This window comes from Thalassophryne amazonica, chromosome 5, assembly GCF_902500255.1.
Source record: "Thalassophryne amazonica chromosome 5, fThaAma1.1, whole genome shotgun sequence".
Classification (NCBI taxonomy): domain Eukaryota; kingdom Metazoa; phylum Chordata; class Actinopteri; order Batrachoidiformes; family Batrachoididae; genus Thalassophryne; species Thalassophryne amazonica.
The window spans coordinates 109960891-109979644 of record NC_047107.1 but is presented as its reverse complement, the minus strand read 5'-3'; the positions used below and the strand labels follow the sequence as shown (position 1 = coordinate 109979644).

At 41.4% G+C, this 18754-nt stretch overlaps 1 protein-coding gene across 1 annotated transcript in view; it reads right to left on the bottom strand.

The window, feature by feature from the left end:
* The window catches only part of fbrsl1 (fibrosin-like 1), a 744464-nt gene that overhangs the window by 182789 nt on the left and 542921 nt on the right, over positions 1 to 18754 (bottom strand).

Genomic DNA, 18754 nt, shown 5'->3' with positions numbered 1-18754 from the left:
CAAGGCGGTTTCGGCGTAATTTGAGGTCAGGTGGAGTCCAGAGGAGTCCAAAGGAGTAGAAGGTAGTCATGCTACCCAGTTATAACTGTAATCCATGTGTGTGATGGGTCCAAAACACTGTCATAACTCATTTTACGTGGCGAGATCAGTTACATGTTGATGTGCTTGTGAAATACTCACACCATGAAACAATTCTCAACAGCCAGTTCCAAGCCAGCCCAACATAGGAGGGAAAAGAGACTCGAGACGTTAATCTGGAGCCGAAGACAGATGTGAATATTAAAAGACTAGTAGCGTTGGCCTTGGTAGCCCCCAAAACTAGGCTTTGAAAATGAAAGAAAGTGATAAGGTCATTTCAAGCTACATGTAAATTCAACCAGACCTGCTCCTAATTTCCATCACTGCAACAAACCCAGACAAGTTCAGGCGACAGATACGTATACTGAGTATTACATAAACAAAACAACCCCACTGATAAGCTGTAGCATCGTGTTCCCATGGCTGAATGTTGGCTTGATAATTTTGGTCAATAACTCAGGAGAAATTCACAAAAACCCGCTTTTTGTCTTCTAATATTGTATCCATACAGGTTGGTTGTCACTGATGTTTACAAACAAAACAGAATAATGAGCCACTTTTCAACAATCGACCCGTACGGACTAACACTGCATTCGACCGCACATCAGAAATCGTTAATTCTGAGTTGGTATTTCTGACGTCTGATCTACAATTGTTACAGTAAATCCGCTCGGGAACAGGACACTGAGCTTCTTTCTGCAATATTGTTCTCCATCATGGGAGGGGGACCGTTGCAAGTTTGCGACCCACTGCCGTACTAAGAACAACAACAAGGTCCGCAACTGAAGTCACGTCTTGTTTGATATGCATATTGCAACTGTCATCACATACTACATACAAGGAAAAGGTTATTCAGTTTACCACACACTGTGCACCACCACACTGTTGTGATGTCAAAGATCCTGCCAGATTTTCCGACTTGGAATTCCGACTTGATTGGCTGTTCATTTGCACTTGGAAGTTGGAACGCAGCTTTAGTGGAAACCTGCTTTGCCAAATGGGAAGAAGGCTAAAGTAAGTATGTATACTCTGTCATTTTAAACAGTTTCTTTACATTTACTGAGGTATACAAGGACACGTACACCTCAGCTGGGATCCTCTCCATACTACCAAACACTGCTAACAACTTTGCTGCCTATTCAGTGGTGACAAGAAGTGGCTTACTTTGAAGTTTTTAGCTTGCCCCATAGGCTTACATTGTAATTCCATTTAGCCCATGAAGGGGTTAATGCTGTAACTCAATACTCGACTGATGATCATTGTTTTTGTCCACTGTGAAAAGATGAATCCAAAATCATCTTAAAAAGGGTCCATGTTAAAAAATCCTAGTGTTCCCTTTAAGGGCCAAACGGACAAATGAAAATAGACATTCAGAAACAATCCACTTATTCTTCAATGTTGAATTTGAATCTTTAAAGAAAATGAGAAAGATAACTGTGCCATTCTTTGTTTGCTGTTCAGTAACTGTGCACGATGAAAAACATTTTAGCCAATATTTATCAAAGCCATTATCTTGACAGAAGGTGTAGCGTAGCCTTTTTGTAGCCTTTAGTTAAAGTAAACAGGTGTGTATTTTATTTGCTTTTCAAAAGCCAATAAACTGAAAGGCCATCAGAAACATACAGCTCATCAGGAAGTAGTGTCGTCTCATTCCTAACAATGCTCCAGAGATAAAGACAGCGAGATGTGATGTGATAGCATTGTTCGCATAATACTTCACAACATGTCTTCTTTTATACACCATATCACTGGTTTGCTATCCCCTACCCCCCACCTCTGAGATCCTTCCAGGACTAGTGGGACATGTGGAGTCTACATAGGGCCCGTTAAGATCCAGACCACAGCAAAACGTTCGCAGACCATCATGGGGACGAAAACAAAAAAGAGGATATTCCCTATGTCCTCTTTAATGACTGATTTGGCATCAATACACCAATTGGCACTGACTCGTCAATTGGTAATCTGCTCTTCACCTCTTGGTTGCCTTTGAGCCATTGGTCTATGTGATAATTGGACTCTGTTTATTCTGCAGCATTTCTGTCTCTACATATCTGACATTTTCTTTTCCCACGAAGTCTGAACTGCTTGAGGTTTCTTCCTTCTTCCTAAAAATGCCTGAGGGAGTTTTTCCTTAGCGTTGCCATCAATGTGTTTATTCAGAGGGCGGGTAAGGTTTAAACGTTGCTCATGTGTAACGCTTTGAGGTGGCTTGTGTTGTGCTTTGGCACTGTGTAAATGAACTGAATCATACTGAGCTGCTAGATGTCAAGCAGGACATTGTGAAATTGAGTATTTCACATGGTGGCTTAAGAAACAGGCCCAAGTCTCTCAGGCTGGGCAAACCATATTTGAGGAGGACATAAAAACACCACCACCAATAACAATGGTTGCACGCTGTTGAAATCACCTTTGTGGTGACAGATTTTTCTCAGTGTAAACACTGCGTGGGTGATTTTTATGACATTACACAAACCAAGTGACGTCTATTTGTTTTATTAACACTCTACCATCGCAAACAGCCTCGGCAACCAAAAGAAGATTTCCTCGTCGTGTGACTTTAAAAGATTATCTTATTTTATCTTTTCTCTTAAGATTATAGTGAAGATTTGACAGTGTTTTCTCACCTCCTTCCATCTATTCTATTTTCTTCTTCAATGCCAATATTGGCGCTAACCTTTAAAAAAGAACGCAGCCCGGGCTATTCTGTGCCACATCAATGACTCACGACCGTGTCGGCTGTCCCTGCGTCGTCATGTGACATATACTGTTATACATATAGTGTTTCTCTGTCATCACGCCTCTTCTTACCCAACATGCAAAGGGACTAGATTTTAGATTTGTTTCCATCTGAGTGTGCAGACCCCCCCCACACACACAGACACACATATACCTCATCACTAAGAGGAAAGGCATGTTTTTTCACTTCAGAGACGAATCCAAATGTGCTCCCAGATCACCACATACTTATGTGCTAAATGCTCAACAGATGTGTATCTCTTTATAGCCAGAAAGAAAGTGCACAGCGCACATGATGTGGATCTAACCAGAGCTCAAAACAAATGAAATAGATAATAGTTTACAGATTCACTGTTATAGCTGCACGCCATTAACGTCAAGGAATCAGCTGATAGAATCACAAACTCACAGTAACAACAACAACAACACTTTGTTTTTCAATTAGAATGTCAAGACAGAACTCACTGCCTTCATTTGTGACACATATATATAGGTAGATAGATTAGAAGATCTGTGGGTACTGCTGGAAAAACTTTGTACCAAATGATGCACTACTTTGTAGGACTTTCACCACTTTGACACTGTGACAGTGTGGTGCATTTCTCTGTGCACGATCCACCACGTACAGTAGGTGCCTCGGTGGTGAGGACCCCAGCAGCTGGAGAAGAGGGTGCCCATGTTTCACCCATCCTGCAACAGATTGCTGGTTACCTTTCAGAGTTGAAAATGGGTAGGTTGTTTGCCTGAGTGGTTGTCTTGCAAGACCCAAAGCAGTTCCGAGTTGTGGTGGATCCAGTGATACCAGTGCATCCTCCCGGACTTTACTTACCAAATAGTAGTATACAAAGTCTTCAAAACATCCAAAAAATGGATGCTAGTGTTTTGATCACATCCTTCTGGTGTTGGTATCGCTTCACAGGCTTCCTGTCAATGCCAAGGCTGATTTCAAAGTTATTCTTGCAACATATTATGTCCTGATTGCTTTTGAACCACCTTATCTCATGGATTTTGTATAGCCCGATGTGCCATCATGTGCGCTGTGGTCTCAGGGTGTAGGCTGAGACTGTGTCTCAAAGGTGAAAAACAGCCAGCACGCTGTAGAGCTTTTGCTTATCATGCACCTACTTAGTGGAAAAGTCTAACTGCTGATATTAGACTATCAGATTCTCTTGCATCTGTCAGGTTCTTCCCCAGCCCGTGGTTCATGTCTGGGTTTACTTCTTAATCTCCACTGTGGATTTTCCGTTTTATTTTTCATATGGTTATATTTTGTCATTTCAGTCTCAGTTTGGTTCTGTTTATTTCTTTTCATTGTGTTATGCTTTTGTCACAGGTTTCATTTTTTGGTTATCATTCATTTTTGTAGTCATTCATTGCATCATCTGTATTTTGTAGTCTCTGGTTTTGTTTTCTGTTCATCTTTTATTTTCTGCTTACCAATAGTTTGTTTTGCCAGTTTTCTCATCGTTTATTCTATTCACTTTTATTCTTCAGCCTGTATCAGTTCCGTTCTAGTTTTGGTTACAGTCATTAGTTTTCTTGTTTTCCACTTTTCAGACGAGTCACGTTATTTCCTAGTTTTGCCCCTTTTGTTTTGTTCATGTTAATTATTGTCTGTCTTGAGCATGTCAGGTTTTTTCAACATTGTTTTTTTCTGGCTCTTATTTCTCTTGTTCCTGTCTGCTTTGCTTTTGTTTCCCTTTACTATCTTGCACTTGCCTGTGTGTTTGTCAGTCACACCCCTTCCAGAACCTTCCTCACACCTGTTCCTCATTTCACGCCTTGATTAGTCTGCTAGAATTTAAGCCCTCACAGTCTCACAGTCCCTCACCCGATTGTTGGCTTTGTTCACTTTCTAACCTTATGTTCATGTCCTGTTTGCCAAGTAGTTTTTTTTTACCTTGCTTGTTTGCTCTGACCTCTGCCTTGCCGTAACCCTGAACTCTGCTTGTTTTTGGACTCTGCCTCTCTCTCTGTCTACTGTACATCTCGACGCCGTGTGTTTGACCCCAGCTCGTTTTTTGGATCACGTCCCTGCTTGCACGCTGCCTGATACCGCTGCCTTTTTGTCTGAATTCCTGTGTACCGAATATCCTGCCTGTTTACCAGATAAAGCCTTTTATTCATTCCAAACCATGATGTCTGCGAGTCTGCATTTGCCTGCTACCGCTTACTGCGCCAAACCACCACGAGTCCTGACAGCATGTTTCAAATGCAGATGGAAAACATGTCCCTCTTCTGGTATGTATGACTTGTAAATGGGCCTATTCTATTATTACCTATTACTGGTGGAGTGGGGGGGTACTATCACATACACATGTACAGTACATACATATGTTGCTATCATCACAGTGACAGTACTGATGCACTGGCTTAAGTTAAAATCTCAATGTTGTAAATTTGAAGCTTGTTCTGTAATGGTGCTTGGTGTTTCAACCTTTAGGGTATTTTGGTTGTTTTAGTAATCGGTGGATTTTGTGAAGTACTGTGGATTTTCTCCTGAAAGCGCAATACAAATAAAATACTGTATATCGCTGTTGTTGTTGTTGGTGTGAGAAATGAAAACAATGATTTTTTTTTTTTTTTTGTGGGCAATCTTTCCAACAGGCTGTTTCTTATTATTGCTCTCTTTCGCCTGTCCTTTCTGTTTTCGATTTTAACTTTCAGCATCAGCCAGAATGTGGAAACCGTAATGAACACAGGAAAAAACAAGACTAACTGAAGCAAAGGAGAAAGAAAGAGACAGGAAGAGAGAAAAAGACAAAAGCAGTAGGAGAAAAATGACATCTCCATATTAAGGCCTGTGTTGCCGATGTCAGGTCTAATTTCACAGCGCCTGTGGGGAGCCGAATACAACCAGTCAGCTCTGGTCTCATCTCGTTCTTCCTCCATTTTGAATCCGGGCCGGCGAATCCCAAGCTGGGGGGAAATATTACTGGCAAATTGGTTTTAGATTAAAGGAGGTGGCGAGGCATTCTGCTTTCTCAGCTCCTTCCCAGGTGCACTTAATCTAATTTCATTAAAGAGATGAGGACGAATGATCACTTGTGTGGAAACATTAAGCCAGTTCATTTTTTTCCTCCATGAAAAAAAAAGGTGAAGGTTGTCAGACACCTGGTGGGTGGCCTGTTTGTTACGGAACCTGAGCAATTTCAGAGGCTAAACTGGAGATCCCAATGCAAAGTTTGGATATAGTATTTGAAACCGGTGTCACTGACCGAACGGTCCCCCTAAAAATCAGTCCCCCAATGACGCAGTTCACGGATTATCACCTCGTTTCTGCTTCAAACTGCACACCAATCATCATCTATCTCAGCGACAGATATCTGAAGCTTTTGTACAACAAATTTCCACATAAATTCAGCATTATTTCATCATAAAAGGCGGCAGAAGCGATCAGAGCACCGCGGCTGCTGATGTATTCACTGCGCGTCAGACATTTCAAAGCGTCACGGAATTTCACCTAGTTTCTGCTTAAAACAACCTAATTTCTGCTTAAAACTGACTTTAGAATGATTTAAGAGGTTTTACCTTTATTATTTAATGGTTAATAGTTTGTAGTTTTCTCTGGGCCCCTCCCCAATCGGACCGGGAGTGACATGTTTAGCCGCATGTTCTCCTTGAATTGCTGGCTGTCTGAGTGGTGTCCAAAAAATGAGGTGGGCTTCATAGATAATTGGCAAAGCTTCTGGGGAAAACCTGGTCTTGTTAGGAGAGACGGCATCCATCCCACTTTGGATGGAGCAGCTCTCATTTCTAGAAATCTGGCCAATTTTCTTAAATCCTCCAAACCGTGACTATCCAGGGTTGGGAGCAGGAAGCAGAGTTGTAGTCTTACACACCTCTCTGCAGCTTCTCTCCCCCTACCATCCCCTCATTACCCCATCCCCGTAGAGACGGTACCTGCTCCCAGACTACCAATAACCAGCAAAAATCTATTTAAGCATAAAAATTCAAAAAGAAAAAATAATATAGCACCTTCAACTGCACCACAGACTAAAACAGTTAAATGTGGTCTATTAAACATTAGGTCTCTCTCTTCTAAGTCCTTGTTGGTAAATGATATAATAATTGATCAACATATTGATTTATTCTGCCTTACAGAAACCTGGTTACAGCAGGATGAATATGTTAGTTTAAATGAGTCAACACCCCCGAGTCACACTAACTGTCAGAATGCTCGTAGCACGGGCCGGGGCAGAGGATTAGCAGCAATCTTCCATTCCAGCTTATTAATTAATCAAAAACCCAGACAGAGCTTTAATTCATTTGAAAGCTTGACTCTTAGTCTTGTCCATCCAAATTGGAAGTCCCAAAAACCAGTTTTATTTGTTATTATCTATCGTCCACCTGGTCGTTACTGTGAGTTTCTCTGTGAATTTTCAGACCTTTTGTCTGACTTAGTGCTTAGCTCAGATAAGATAATTATAGTGGGCAATTTTAACATCCACACAGATGCTGAGAATGACAGCCTCAACACTGCATTTAATCTATTATTAGACTCTATTGGCTTTGCTCAAAAAGTAAATGAGGCCACCCACCACTTTAATCATATCTTAGATCTTGTTCTGACTTATGGTATGGAAATAGAAGACTTAACAGTATTCCCTGAAAACTCCCTGCTGTCTGATCATTTCTTAACATTTACATTTACTCTGATGGACTACCCAGCAGTGGGGAATAAGTTTCATTACACTAGAAGTCTTTCAGAAAGCGCTGTAACTAGGTTTAAGGATATGATTCCTTCTTTATGTTCTCTAATGCCATATACCAACACAGTGCAGAGTAGCTACCTAAACTCTGTAAGTGAGATAGAGTATCTCGTCAATAGTTCTACATCCTCATTGAAGACAACTTTGGATGCTGTAGCTCCTCTGAAAAAGAGAGCTTTAAATCAGAAGTGCCTGACTCCGTGGTATAACTCACAAACTCGTAGCTTAAAGCAGATAACCCGTAAGTTGGAGAGGAAATGGCGTCTCACTAATTTAGAAGATCTTCACTTAGCCTGGAAAAAGAGTCTGTTGCTCTATAAAAAAGCCCTCCGTAAAGCTAGGACATCTTTCTACTCATCACTAATTGAAGAAAATAAGAACAACCCCAGGTTTCTTTTCAGCACTGTAGCCAGGCTGACAAAGAGTCAGAGCTCTATTGAGCTGAGTATTCCATTAACTTTAACTAGTAATGACTTCATGACTTTCTTTGCTAACAAAATTTTAACTATTAGAGAAAAAATTACTCATAACCATCCCAAAGACGTATCGTTATCTTTGGCTGCTTTCAGTGATGCCGGTATTTGGTTAGACTCTTTCTCTCCGATTGTTCTGTCTGAGTTATTTTCATTAGTTACTTCATCCAAACCATCAACATGTTTATTAGACCCCATTCCTACCAGGCTGCTCAAGGAAGCCCTACCATTATTTAATGCTTCGATCTTAAATATGATCAATCTATCTTTGTTAGTTGGCTATGTACCACAGGCTTTTAAGGTGGCAGTAATTAAACCATTACTTAAAAAGCCATCACTTGACCCAGCTATCTTAGCTAATTATAGGCCAATCTCCAACCTTCCTTTTCTCTCAAAAATTCTTGAAAGGGTAGTTGTAAAACAGCTAACTGATCATCTGCAGAGGAATGGTCTATTTGAAGAGTTTCAGTCAGGTTTTAGAATTCATCATAGTACAGAAACACCATTAGTGAAGGTTACAAATGATCTTCTTATGGCCTCGGACAGTGGACTCATCTCTGTGCTTGTTCTGTTAGACCTCAGTGCTGCTTTTGATATTGTTGACCATAAAATTTTATTACAGAGATTAGAGCATGCCATAGGTATTAAAGGCACTGCACTGCGGTGGTTTGAATCATATTTGTCTAATAGATTACAGTTTATTCATGTAAATGGGGAATCTTCTTTACAGACTAGGGTTAATTATGGAGTTCCACAAGGTTCTGTGCTAGGACCAATTTTATTCACTTTATACATGCTTCCCTTAGGTAGTATTATTAGACGGTATTGCTTAAATTTTCATTGTTACGCAGATGATACCCAGCTTTATCTATCCATGAAGCCAGAGGACACACACCAATTAGCTAAACTGCAGGATTGTCTTACAGACATAAAGACATGGATGACCTCTAATTTCCTGCTTTTAAACTCAGATAAAACTGAAGTTATTGTACTTGGCCCCACAAATCTTAGAAACATGGTGTCTAACCAGATCCTTACTCTGGATGGCATTGCCCTGGCCTCTAGTAATACTGTGAGAAATCTTGGAGTCATTTTTGATCAGGATATGTCATTCAAAGCGCATATTAAACAAATATGTAGGACTGCTTTTTTGCATTTACGCAATATCTCTAAAATCAGAAAGGTCTTGTCTCAGAGTGATGCTGAAAAACTAATTCATGCATTTATTTCCTCCAGGCTGGACTATTGTAATTCATTATTATCAGGTTGTCCTAAAAGTTCCCTAAAAAGCCTTCAGTTAATTCAAAATGCTGCAGCTAGAGTACTGACGGGGACTAGAAGGAGAGAGCATATCTCACCCATATTGGCCTCTCTTCATTGGCTTCCTGTTAATTCTAGAATAGAATTTAAAATTCTTCTTCTTACTTATAAGGTTTTGAATAATCAGGTCCCATCTTATCTTAGGGACCTCGTAGTACCATATCACCCTAATAGAGCGCTTCGCTCTCAGACTGCAGGCTTACTTGTAGTTCCTAGGGTTTGTAAGAGTAGAATGGGAGGCAGAGCCTTCAGCTTTCAGGCTCCTCTCCTGTGGAACCAGCTCCCAATTCAGATCAGGGAGACAGACACCCTCTCTACTTTTAAGATTAGGCTTAAAACTTTCCTTTTTGCTAAAGCTTATAGTTAGGGCTGGATCGGGTGACCCTGAACCATCCCTTAGTTATGCTGCTATAGACGTAGACTGCTGGGGGGTTCCCATGATGCACTGTTTCTTTCTCTTTTTGCTCTGTATGCACCACTCTGCATTTAATCATTAGTGATCGATCTCTGCTCCCCTCCACAGCATGTCTTTTTCCTGGTTCTCTCCCTCAGCCCCAACCAGTCCCAGCAGAAGACTGCCCCTCCCTGAGCCTGGTTCTGCTGGAGGTTTCTTCCTGTTGTGATTTGGCGCTATATAAAAAAATTGATTGATTGATTAATAATCCCATTAATCCATTTGATTGCTTTGAGTGCTCCTGTGGTCCAAAATCACGCAGATGCAAAAGGCGGGCCGATTTTTAGGGGTGGACCGTTCAGTCTGCTACACTGGGAGCATGAGGCATGAAATTATATCTATTTCAAAACTGAGGTAAAAAACACTCAACATTGGGAAAACATTAAACACAAATTAAAGCTGCACTATGTGGAATTTTGTGTCGTCTAGTGGTGAGGTTGCAGATTGCATTATGTTGTTGCCAGCCACAAGTTTTGCTTCTTTGGCGACAGATATCATTCTCGCTCCCCTTCACTTGTGACAGGAAATACATATGATCTTTCATTTCATAAAAAAATAAGTGTTTGCTAACTTCCTAGCCTGCACTAGCAAACAGCAGAAGGTGTATAGGGGAGAGACCAGTGATTCCTCTTCTTTAAGAAGATGAGGCAGAAGAAGAGCCTTTATTGTCATTGTACATACATATATACAATGAAATTTGTCCTCTGCATTTAACCCATCCTAATTACAGTTAGACATTTTATTTTTGGTGCTGTATGCCCACAGAAATTAAGTCATAAACATGGGGAAATTAGCTTGATTTCACCTGCCTCTGATAAACAAAATGCTCAGAAATCTCAAGCCGTGAGGAGGCTCAATTTTGGTGACATCATCTCAGATCACGCCCCTGGAATAAATGGGGGAAAATGTAATTTTTTGACAGTGTGAAATCAGTGTTTTTTGGTGTACTTTGATGGTGAATACGTCAAAATCGTTAAAATGTGTGTTTTGCAAAGATGTAGTCACATGACTAGCGTTGCTTCTTAGGTGGAGGGATTTTCCAAAGATAATATTTTGAGGAGGAAAGTGAGAGTTTTTTAATAGTGCGTCTCGTACAAACAGCACCAAGTGAAGCCCAGCACAACGTGACAATGGTCTTCAAAACATGTGGCCAGGAGAAAATTCTTAAAGTGTGTTTCTACACCGGCTGTGTTTGTGGTTTAGGCTGCGGCATTATGTCAAGCCATGCTACGCTATGATGCTACACACAGGACCGGCCGGTCTCGCTGAGGAAGCCGCTTCTGTGATCACGGAGTCCGACAGAAAGGCGACGATAAGTAACCACATTTAACAGGACAGCTGTGACTTGAATCAGCTCCCAGCCCTTTGAGTTATTAGCTAAGATGAGCTAAACCGATAGCTAAGCTAAACGCTACTGGGAGCCCCGCTGTCAGTGACACCGGATAACGGAGGGACACTGTTTTCCTGTGGACTAAAGACAGCGTCACACAGTGGAACAATAATTCTACATGGGTCTGTGTGTGAAAACAACAGGAGTGAAATCAGAGACACCACTTTGATGGTATGGAATAATCATTATTATTATATGGCTGTGACGCTACGTGCGCTTTGATTGGCTGATTTCCAGTCTGATATTTTCCCATATCAGACCGGTTACCATGACAATCGGTCCAGAACGTGTATCACATTTGTTACAAACCAGAAAGCTAAAAACACTATCACAAAAACCAAGTCGGACATGAACATACACCATAAATATTTAAACAGCATCGGAAAAAACACACAAATTGAAAGCTTGCCAACTAACGACCGGACCATCTGTTAGCAAGTTCTTCATGGAGGTGAAGCGAACAAGTCCGACTACGAACCGTCAGCAGCTTTTATATTTGGGCTATACCGTAAGTTTGTGTGTGTGTATATATATATATATATATATACACACACACAAACTTACGGTGTATATATATATATATATATATATATATATATATATATATATATATATATATATATATATATATATATATATACGTGTATATATATATATATATATAGTAGCCATTAAATAAACAAATTATTAACCTCGCTTGCTCAGCCGGTATGGTGATATCAGACCTCTGTGTTTACACCTCAGTCTGATATTTTCCCATACAGATCTTGCATTCAGTTAATAATCCTTTATTATTCAGTCTTATTGAGATGTATGCAATGTTGTGTTGTTTTGTTTTGGGCATTTTTCTGAATATGCCGCGTGTTACAAAGAGGTGGAGACGGAATACATTACTCACAAAATCCAAGAATTTGATTTGAAAGCCAAATTAAAGCCATATTAAATCCATATTTAAATCATATTACATTTGGAGACAAAAAACAAAACAACCCAGATTGACTGTGTGTCCTGGTGTAAGTCAGGTGTAAGTGGACACGTGTAGTGAGCATCAAGCAGCTAACACTCAGCACCTTAGGTTAATTCACTTTTATGGCTAAAAATAGCGCTGAATCTGTCTGCATTTTTCAGATATAAGGACTCACAGAAGTTAAAGAGTAGCAAGTAATGATTCATAATCTTGAATATAATTATTTAAAAGCTGCGATATGCCCTTTATGAGTGGCAGTACAAGAAATGGAGTAAAACTGCGGTGTTAGCGGGTACATAATACATTCAATTACTCACAGCATGTTTTTTGGTGTCTGTGCACTGCTTGCCTCAGAAGGCGTGCGCCCACAATGCATCAGCTGGGAGGATACCGCGGGCTGAGGAGCCATTAGTGATAAGGTGGTAGAGACGCTCTGACACAGTGATATGGCATTCATTCTGCACACAGCGGGAAGATAAGGAGGTAGATGAGGAATTAATGTGTTAATCAGCCTGTGCGCTGTCCTGGTAGATGAGTACAACCGAGTCATAAAAAAGCTCATACAGCGACAGGATGCGGCACTGGTCCTTGGAGACTCCCTCGGAGGCAGATACACTTTCTGCCGAGTGACTGCTCGGCAAATAGGACAAAATAGAATTAGCTAACGTGGGTGTCCTCGGCGGTGGCTATGGTGACGCTGTGTTGGCGGGTGACATGAGAGTGCCGTGTTAAGGGCTGCAGAGGAGATGAGCTGCTCATGCTAACATTCTGCACGCAGTGAGACAGCCACTGTATTATTTTGCAGAGGAGAAAGAATGCAGTGGAAACTGGAGGAGCCAGCGAGGATGGCAAAGTGGCGCCTAATGGAGATAGGATGACACTTCAGCAGAGTGCATGAACACACTGAGAAAGGATAAAAATCCATTCTCTTGCTTCCTCCAGATTGAAATAAAATGGCCATCTTGACTTGAAGATCTCAGGCGTGACAGAGGTTGACAGAAATGGTTGGTTTGTCGATTACAGGTTTTATAATCTTCAAATACACCTTGCAGGTTGGTTTGTAGATTACAGGTGGCGTAGTAAAGACAGGAAACAGCTGTAACATTCACAGCAGCATAAAAAAAACAAAAAAGAAAATAAACTGAAGAGAAACAGCATCAGTAATGCTCATAAACATATAGTCTAGTGCTGGAATGATTATTAATCAACAATGCAACTGATTAAAAGAGGGCAGCCACAAGCAAAACAAACAAATGAACAACAAATATTAATAATCAAAAATTCTTTTGAAGCCACTCAGATCAGAGGAGCTCTGTACCAAAACAGCCTGATTTAGCATAATGTATAGATACGGTCAGTCTCGAGAAAATGCTAGCGGCGTAATGGTGGAGCTATCGTAAATTGTGGGCCCATTTTAAAAATGTACCCACTAAAAATGTTTGAGCACCTGAATAGGGAAAACCCCAGTGTGGGAGGAAATTAAAACAGCAAAGTAAAAAAGAAGAGGAAAAATGAGGGTGGTTCAGGCGGAGTTAGAGCTACAGTTGTGCTAGCTTGTTAGCTAGGGTAATGTTTTTTAAAAAATGCTGATGTAAGCAAAGTGTACCTTCAATATTTATGTGGATATGATAAAATATCACAAAATTGTTCAAACAAATGGCAGTGTGCTGATCTTTGGTTTGTGTAAAAACTGTATCAGCTATAGCAAAGCCTAGCACTTAGGCTAAGGCTTATGATTTGTGACTACAAATCTACAAATTCAAGACTGAAACTTGAAGTAAACGATAAGATCCACGTTATACAGACACAGCTCATTTTTTTCTTTGCTGTCCCACATGAGCTGTCCCTCTGATATGTTCAATCCTAATCCTGTCCGTTCTCACCACTCCCAAAGAGAATCGCAAAATCTTCACCTCTGCCACCTCCAACTCTGCCTCCTGTCTTTTTGTTAGTGCCACTGTCTCTAGGCTGTACAACATAGCTGATCTCAAAACTGTCTTGTAAACCTTCCCCTTCACTACTGTAGACATTCTTCGGTCACAAATCACTCTTGTCACCTTTCTCCACCCACTCCACCCTGCCTGCACTCTTTTCTTCACCTCTCTACCACACTCTCCATTACTTTGGACAGTTGACCCAAGCATTTAAACTCCTCTACTTTCATGGTAAATGGACTGTATTTATATAATGCTTTTCTATCTGCATCAGATGCTCAAAGAGCTTTACAATAATGCCTCACATTCACCCCAATGTCATCACTTCATCACTTCTACTCCTTGTAACCGCACTGTTCCACTGGGCTCCTTCTCATTCACACACATGTACTCAGTCTTGCTCTTACTGAGTTTCATTCCCCTGCTCTCCAGTGCATATCTCCACCTTTCGAGCCTAGACTCAACCTGCTTTCTACTCTCACTATAGATCACAATGTCATCTGCAAACATAATAGTCCATGGATACTCCTGTTTGATCTCATCCGTCACCCTGTCCATCACCACTGCAAACAAGAAAGGATCCTTGGTGAAATCCCACCTCCACCTTGAATGAGTCTGTCATTCCTACTGTGCATCTCAGCACTGTCACACTGTCCTTGTACATGTTCTGCACTACCCTCATATACTTCTCTGTCACTCCAGATTTCCTCATACAATACCACAACTCTTCTCTTGGCACCCTGTCATAAGCTTTCTCTAAATCCACAAACACACAGTGTAAGTCTTTCTGGCCTTCTCTATACTTCTCCATCAGTATTCTTAGAGCAAATATTGCATCTGTAGTGCTCTTTCTCGGCACGAAACCATATTGCTGCTTACAGATTTTCACCTGTTTTCCAAGCCTAGCTTCTACTTCTCTTTCCCATAACTTTTTACTTTTTTTTACTTTTTCACCGTGCTCCAACGCCTAAAGAAGACCTCTAACGGTCGAAGCATCGCGACGGAGCTCTTTTATCAGCTAACCTTCATCAGCGTTGGCAAGCTAACTAGCTTGCTAACGCTTTCGTTTTTATTTTTATTTTATTTTTTAGCACTGTTGTCGTGCTGCTCCACAGCCTGCCTAGTGGATTTTTATTTTATTTTAGCACTGTTGTCGTGCGTTACCTGTGCTGCTCCACAGCCTGTCCAGTGGATTTTTATTTTATTTTTTAGCACTGTTGTCGTGCGTTACCTGTGCTGCTCCACAGCCTGTTCAGTGGATTTTTATTGTATTTTTTGGCGCTGTTGTCGTGCGTTGCCTGTGCTGCTCCACAGCCTGTCCAGTGGATTTTTATTTTATTTTTTACCACTGTTGTCGTGTGTTACCTGTGCTGCTCCACAGCCTGTCCAGTGGATTTTTATTTTATTTTTAGCACTGTTGTCATGTGTTACCTGTGCTGCTCCACAGCCTGTTCAGTGGATTTTTATTTTATTTTTTACCACTGTTGTCGTGTGTTACCTGTGCTGCTCCGCAGCCTGTCCAGTGGATTTTTATTTTATTTTATTTTATTTATTTATTTATTTAATTTTTTTTTTTAGCACTGTTGTCGTGCGTTACCTGTGCTGCTCCACAGCCTGTCCAGTGGATTTTTATTTTATTTTTTACCACTGTTGTCGTGCGTTACCTGTGCTGCTCCACAGCCTGTCCAGTGGATTTTTATTTTATTTTTTACCACTGTTGTCGTGCGTTACCTGTGCTGCTCCACAGCCTGTCCAGTGGATTTTGATTTTTATTTTATTTTTTTGGGCGCTGTTGTCGTGCGTTACCTGTGCTGCTCCACAGCCTGTCCAGTGGATTTTTATTTAGCGCTGTTGTCGTGCGTTACCTGTGCTGCTCCACAGCCTGTCTAGTGGATTTTTATTTTGTTTTAGCACTGTTGTCGTGCGTTGCCTGTGCTGCTCCACAGCCTGTCCAGTGGATTTTTATTTTTATTTTATTTTATTTTTTAGCACTGTTGTTGTGCGTTACCTGTGCTGCTCCACAGCCTGTCCAGTGGATTTTTATTTTGTTTTAGCACTGTTGTTGTGCGTTACCTGTGCTGCTCCACAGCCTGTCTAGTGGATTTTTATTTTGTTTTAGCACTGTTGTCGTGCGTTACCTGTGCTGCTCCACAGCCTGTCTAGTGGATTTTTATTTTGTTTTAGCACTGTTGTTGTGCGTTACCTGTGCTGCTCCACAGCCTGTCTAGTGGATTTTTATTTTGTTTTAGCACTGTTGTTGTGCGTTACCTGTGCTGCTCCACAGCCTGTCTAGTGGATTTCTATTTTGTTTTAGCACTGTTGTCGTGCGTTACCTGTGCTGCTCCACAGCCTGTCTAGTGGATTTTTTTTTGTTTTAGCACTGTTGTCGTGCGTTGCCTGTGCTGCTCCACAGCCTGTCCAGAGAATTTTTATTTTTATTTTATTTTTTAGCACTGTTGTTGTGCGTTACCTGTGCTGCTCCACAGCCTGTCCAGTGGATTTTTATTTTTATTTTATTTTATTTTTTAGCACTGTTGTTGTGCGTTACCTGTGCTGCTCCACAGCCTGTCTAGTGGATTTTTATTTTATTTTAGCACTGTTGTCGTGCGTTACCTGTGCTGCTCCACAGCCTGTCTAGTGGATTTTTATTTTGTTTTAGCACTGTTGTCGTGCGTTGCCTGTGCTGCTCCACAGCCTGTCCAGTGGATTTTGATTTTTATTTTATTTTTTTTTTGGCACTGTTGTCGTGTGTTACCTGTGCTGCTCCACAGCCTGTCTAGTGGATTTTTATTTATTTTTTACCACTGTTGTCGTGTGTTAGCCTGTCCAGTGGATTTTTATTTTTATTTTATTTTATTTTTTAGCACTGTTGTTGTGCGTTACCTGTGCTGCTCCACAGCCTGTCCAGTGGATTTTTATTTTGTTTTAGCACTGTTGTTGTGCGTTACCTGTGCTGCTCCACAGCCTGTCTAGTGGATTTTTATTTTGTTTTAGCACTGTTGTCGTGCGTTACCTGTGCTGCTCCACAGCCTGTCTAGTGGATTGTTATTTTGTTTTAGCACTGTTGTTGTGCGTTACCTGTGCTGCTCCACAGCCTGTCTAGTGGATTTTTATTTTGTTTTAGCACTGTTGTTGTGCGTTACCTGTGTTGCTCCACAGCCTGTCTAGTGGATTTCTATTTTGTTTTAGCACTGTTGTCGTGCGTTACCTGTGCTGCTCCACAGCCTGTCTAGTGGATTTTTTTTTTGTTTTAGCACTGTTGTCGTGCGTTGCCTGTGCTGCTCCACAGCCTGTCCAGAGAATTTTTATTTTTATTTTATTTTTTAGCACTGTTGTTGTGCGTTACCTGTGCTGCTCCACAGCCTGTCCAGTGGATTTTTATTTTTATTTTATTTTTTAGTACTGTTGTTGTGCGTTACCTGTGCTGCTCCACAGCCTGTCTAGTGGATTTTTATTTTATTTTAGCACTGTTGTCGTGCGTTACCTGTGCTGCTCCACAGCCTGTCTAGTGGATTTTTATTTTGTTTTAGCACTGTTGTCGTGCGTTGCCTGTGCTGCTCCACAGCCTGTCCAGTGGATTTTGATTTTGATTTTATTTTTTTTTGGCACTGTTGTCGTGTGTTACCTGTGCTGCTCCACAGCCTGTCTAGTGGATTTTTATTTATTTTTTACCACTGTTGTCGTGTGTTACCTGTGCTGCTCCGCAGCCTGTCCAGTGGATTTTTATTTTATTATTTTATTTTATTTATTTATTTATTTTTATTTTTTTAGCGCTGTTGTCGTGCGTTACCTGTGCTGCTCCACAGCCTGTCCAGTGGATTTTTATTTTATTTTTTAGCACTGTTGTCGTGCGTTACCTGTGCTGCTCCACAGCCTGTCCAGTGGATTTTTATTTTATTTTTTACCACTGTTGTCGTGCGTTACCTGTGCTGCTCCACAGCCTGTCCAGTGGATTTTGATTTTGATTTAATTTTTTTGGGCGCTGTTGTCGTGCGTTACCTGTGCTGCTCCACAGCCTGTCCAGTGGATTTTTATTTAGCGCTGTTGTCGTGCGTTACCTGTGCTGCTCCACAGCCTGTCTAGTGTCGGATTCCCTGTTTGGGAATCCGCTAGCTTAGCGTAGCTACTAGCTCTTAGCCGTTTTAGCATGGCGGCTTCTCCTGTCTCTCCCGTACTTTTCTGCTCTGGGTGTGAAATGTTTAGTTATTCCTCGGCCTCTTTTAGCAGTAACGGTACATGTAATAAGTGCAGCTTATTCGTAGCTTTGGAGGCCAGGCTGGGCGAATTGGAGGCTCGGCTCCGCACCGTGGAAAATTCTACAGCTAGCCAGGCCCCTGTAGTCGGTGCGGACCAAGGTAGCTTAGCCGCCGTTAGTTCCCCCCTGGCAGACCCCGTGCAGTCGGGAAGGCAGGCTGACTGGGTGACTGTGAGGAGGAAGCGTAGCCCTAAACAGAAGCCCCGTGTACACCGTCAACCCGTTCACATCTCTAACCGTTTTTCCCCACTCGACGATACACTCGCCGAGGATCAAACTCTGGTTATTGGCGACTCTGTTTTGAGAAATGTGAAGTTAGCGACACCAGCAACCATTGTCAATTGTCTTCCGGGGGCCAGAGCAGGCGACATCGAAGGACATTTGAAATTGCTGGCTAAGGCTAAGCGTAAATTTGGTAAGATTGTAATTCACGTC